Below are 5542 nucleotides of genomic sequence, written 5' to 3' on the forward strand. Positions count from 1 at the left end.
ATACCAAGTACCTCTTCTTGTGAGCCATTGCCACAATGATATAGTGGTTGTTTAGACATATTTTGTGCTTCCGTATTCACAATCCATTTAGAAAGAGTATGAGCAATCAAAACATGCATGCACATACAAATTTTTTTGGGAGCAAGGATAAGGTTTATCTTGCCGTGTTCAGTGCAATCATGAGTGAAGTGACCCATTTTCTAATAGTTGTAACACATTTTTCTTGGCTTTCTTGCATTTACGGCACTCGTTTTTTTTCCGTGTTTGGAGCAAATTTGTAGCTTTATCATTTCTTTCGCCCTTTCGTTGTCCATTACTCTTAAACTTACTATCGTTACACTGCCCAACTTGTGCAACCGAGCTGTAGTATGGTTGGCACCCACACGCTGTGCTTCGAATCTAAATGATGCAAAATGTCATGAAAATTTTGTATTGACTTATTGTAGGTAAGAGCCAGCATCACTTGGCCACAAGTAAGCTCAGGAATAGACCTTATCATTGCGAGAACCTATTGTTCATCGGTGAGTTCATTATCAGCTAGCCTTAGCTCTCTTGTCATGTCAAACATAGCCCTTATGTGTTCAGCCATGCTTTGGTGCAGCTCCAATTAATACTGGTTGAATTTAAAGAGGAGCGTATGCAGCATATTTCAACCTCAACTGGTCTCATATATCTCCAGCAGTTTGGAAGTTCTCAAACCCCCCAGTCACGTCACTCATGCATGTAGCTTAACATTGTAAAGCATGCAGTCCTGTCCTTCACAAAGCAAGTGTGGGAGGCTTTCTAATCACAACAATGTCGAGCAGTATTACTCACCTCAAGAGTGTCCTAACCGTTGTTAGGGTCTCAAGTGCTGCCTTCTTATTATTGAGATATTGAAAATTTCTGTGCCAGATACCACAGTGTTTGCTATCAAGATTTTCATCTTTAGTCAGAATAGTAAGGGTATTTTGGGAGGCCATTTCACTACAAAAGTCATTGCACAAGATTTAAATTGGCCATATATCTTTATGATTTATTATTAGGGATAATATTAGAAACCTCCCTTGAGGTTTCTCTTAATATCACTTGGCACCTCTAAGGTTTTAGAAATATCACTTACCGCCTCTAATAATTGTAAAAAGACTATATTAACCCTCATTTGACACACAATTGATAACATATCAAATAAAAGGAGTTCAAAAATTAAAAAAAAAATGAAAGCCACTTTCTTATTTTTCCCTTTTCTCCCTCATTCTCCCTTACTCATTTTTTTGATGACTATGCAATATTTTATTTATAAATCGAATTTGTTTATCTTTTACATTTTGTGATTGTGATAAAGTTGGCTATAATTTATTTGGTTATTTTGAGTTCATTTTTATAATGATTGGCATAAATTAATGATTCGAGTAAGGGTTAAGAAGATGTTGGAAAAATATAAATTCATAAGAAATCGATTTTGAGCATATAAAGTTAAATTGATGCAAGTGAATTTCTTTTCAAATATCTTTTTTATTTTTTAAATTTATATTTTTATGGGTTATAGCATTATGATGTGGTAATATTATAAGAGATTGTTTTTGAGGTGATGGTTTTCTTGAAATGAACAAAGTGGTTTAGGAATATTTTTATTTAGCAAGTGAAAGGGTAGTTTAGGGTTTTTAAAAATTTTGTTACACAAATAACAAAAGTAAGGGAGGTAAATGATATATTTAAAACCTTAGGGGTGCCAGGTGATATTAAGAGAAGGGAAGGTTTTTGATATTATCCCTTATTAGTAATCCGATTAGCTAATCATGTTTTGCTATAAATATATGGATAAAAATTTTGCCTTTTAAAGCTAATAATCATTTCCCAATAATTTTCAAAAAAATAATTACAAACTATTAAATATAAAATATCTCGTGTTAGTTCCAAAGACAAGCAAGTATAACAAAATGAATTGCAAATTGTACGGTATTGTGGTGTTGAACTAATTTTAATCAACAACTATCGTGCAAAAACACATCCTTTTGCAAGGCCTTGCGAAAATTAAAGCAAATGAAGCTACAACGTTTTGATACATTTCACATGCGTACTGCAACAATTCTAAATCAAATGAATATAAATATGGATGTCGCACCGTCATCGAATCATAAAATTATTTACATGCAATTATTATTCACAAAAAATACCAATCACACGTAATCATTAAGTGATTAAAAATATTGCAATTATTAAACAATCACGTATTGCTTAAAAATATTATTGTAACTAACCAAATCCTGTTAGCCATGATACATTACCAACCAGTCAAAAAAGGCCCACATCATAAAGTTGTTCCAAATGAAACATTGCCTTAGTTTTCCCACATTCAGTGATTTGCAAAAATAGCATACCCATGTGTAACAAGGCCAATAAATCAAGAAGCATCATTCAGATACACAAATGACAGCAACAGGTCAGAACAGGAGCCCACGAGTTAAATGCCCAAAAAGCTCCATATCCAATAAATGGGCCAATTATTTGTCTATTTTTATCAAGTGGTAGAAAGATGTAAACTGGCCCAATACACAATACATTCAGAAGCCCCAAATAAAGAAACATAGAATTCGGCTTATTGATTAGGCATATAATTCTAAGAGGTCTAAAAATAAGAAAGGTCAAAAGACCACAATTTATATGATAGTACTAGCCCATCAACAAAATCTCATCCATTTTTTTATTTTAGAAACATGCAGATATAGGAATTAAATTTAAAGGACAAAAAGGAGCGGTAATTTTGTAAATCTAAATACATAGAAAAGTTGGACACGACAAGAGTTTATATGCGTCATCCATAGGCTTGTCAACGGTCTAGGTCCTGAACGGCTATTTTTTTTCAGATACGGATTGAGATATAATTCCGTTATTTAGGTCCGGACCCTTACCCGTCTACTCTAACAAAAAAAGTAGGTCGAATACCGAATATAGGAATCTAATCAGTATTCGACTCAGATCCGTTTAAATAGATTAATAATTATAAAATTTAAATACTTCTTAATACAATAATACTTATTTTCCCAAATTATCAAACCCTAATATTCCATACAAAGTGCAAAATTTTGTCAGGTCTTGTTTCTGTCGGGTAGACCCGACCCAACCCATAACCAGTCAAACTTGATTCTGGGATTATAAGTACAAGACCTGTAGGGTAGACAGATTGAATCCAGAACAGGTATATTATAACGAGTCTGAGTCCAGAATGTTCAATTCCGACCCATACTCGACTTGTTGATAGGTTTAGTCAGCCATGCATCAAATAGAGAACCAGAAGCTCTACTATTTACGCACGCGCCACATCTTTCTATGGCGTGTGGCATCTAATGTGCTATTAGTAGCGTGCAATGACCGCGGTCATCACCGCCAGCCAAGGCACTTACAATTTGCATGCCGCCTTGCGAGCATCGTTTTCATTTCGGATCGCCACCAAAATGATCCATTTGACCTATTTTAGCCTTCAGTGCTCAAGACTCTTCTTAAATTGTGACTATGGATGAATATTAACCTATTCATCTTCCTCTTTTTTTATTTTTTAGAATGGACAATTTAAAAAATCTCCCCCTAAGGTTTCCGACAATTGCGGTCACCTCTCCCAAAAAATTTAAAAATTACACTTGTGTCCCTTAAAGTTATGAAAAAATTATGTTAACCTTCACTGACTTTATAAATTTTAAATGAAAATGAATTTAAAAGAGAAAAAAAGAAATTCTTTTTGGTAATACTTCTTTATTCAAATATTTTAATGTCATCTAATCTAGTATGTTATGCTTCATTTCCAATTTTTTTTACTAGAATTATAAATCATTTTACAAAAAATTGACCAACCAATTAGGGAGACATATGTTAAAATAAGTTTTATTCCAAAATTACTTAACCAAAAAATATATCCAAAGTACCAAAAAGAATGCTTTCAAAATATGGTTAAAATTTTCCTACAAAATAATAACTTGAAATTTTCACCTAATGAATGATTCTGATAAATGATTTTTTTAGTATTTATTTTGTTTTATATATCAATGTGGGGTAATATTGATATTCATTAGATTTTTTAAACTTAGGTCATCAATTGTCACCAAGACATACTTTTTAGGGGAGGTTTCCATAATTCTTCAAACCTCAAGGGAGGTGGCTGCAATTGTTAGAAAGTTCAAGGGAGCTTTATGAAATTATCCCTTTTTAGAATGTCCAGATTTATGTTTTTTCGACCCCAAACATTGAAAACAAAAATCTTTGTTATTTTAAGTCCCAATTATGTATATAATATGTAGTTGAAAAGTTCTTTGAATATAGTTTCAAATGATACCTATATCAACATATTTGAAATAGTTTAGTAGGCTTAAAAAATTAGCTTAAAATGATGGGTTTATCAAGCAAAAACACAAATTATGCCTTTTACATGAAACTCATAAACGCACACATGGACGATATGAAAGTGAAAATAGACATAAAGCAGGTTATCTCTTATGGTTTACTCGATTGAATTATCCGGATCCTGTATCATCTTACTTTACTACCTCTATACATGATAAATGCCACTACTGCTACTCATGAGCGCTAACGATTGCATCCCTCCTATAGCAACAATCATGCACCTCTCATCTAGTAGAAAGACTACTAGACTCTCCCACTAAAGTCTAAGTATCATGGTATGTATAGTAGTTCCCTATGGAAGAAGTAGAGAGAACAAAATATGTGGCAGAGAGAAAATATACAGATGTATGTTCTTTGTGTGTTCGATTATTGAAATCATACGTCATATATATTCACTTCGTATCAAAATTTTTGTCCTGCTTTCCATTTTAGGATGTTCCAAAATAGTTGTCCTATTTAACAAGTCAAAACTCTTTGTGGTCTCTTTTCTCAATATTGTCTCTACTTTTGATCCAATGCATGTTACATTCAAATTCAAATTTGAATTCTGAGAGGTAAGATTCGAAAGAAAAGTGTAAGCATTACAATCAAAATACTATTGATAAAAAAAGTTGGATTTCCAAAGTGTGACTAAAATTTTGGGATGAAGGGAGTAAAACTTATAGTTGAGAAAACAAGAAACTATTAGACAAATCTCTTAGGTAATTGTTCCTATCTCAGCTATGCTGTTTCCATTCTCACTTTGTGACAAGGAAAATGTATGGCTAAATTTGTATCCACCAAATACTTTTACTATATGGAGTGAATTATCAAAAGCATTTTTAAATAAATACTTTCCATCCAATAAAATGGCTAAACTTTGTATAGAAATCACATGTTTTAATCAACACGAAGGTGAGTTGTTATACGAAACTTGGGAAAGGTTCATGGACCTCCAAAGGAGATGTCCACACCATGGGCTCCTAGAGTGGTTGATTATTCGAACCTTCTATAATAGTCTTACCTTTCCAACTAATATCAATATAAATGACACTGCCGGTGGAGTACTAATGGGGAAGGCACTTGAGGAAGCATAAAAATTGATAGAAGAAATAGCCTCCAACAATTATTAATGGGCCAATATAAGAGGCGCCCATAAAAAAGTAGAGAGCATTATGGAAATGGATAG

General features: G+C 33.0%; 1 non-coding gene across 1 annotated transcript; it reads right to left on the reverse strand.

The window, feature by feature from the left end:
• Positions 1-5228: 5228 nt before the first annotated feature.
• On the reverse strand, positions 5229-5335 carry LOC113715302 (small nucleolar RNA R71). Its single transcript, XR_003453936.1, has one exon. It is a non-coding gene; the product is annotated as a small nucleolar RNA R71 (small nucleolar RNA).
• Positions 5336-5542: the final 207 nt, after the last annotated feature.

The sequence above is a fragment of the Coffea arabica genome, chromosome 10c (assembly GCF_036785885.1).
Source record: "Coffea arabica cultivar ET-39 chromosome 10c, Coffea Arabica ET-39 HiFi, whole genome shotgun sequence".
NCBI classification, from domain to species: domain Eukaryota; kingdom Viridiplantae; phylum Streptophyta; class Magnoliopsida; order Gentianales; family Rubiaceae; genus Coffea; species Coffea arabica.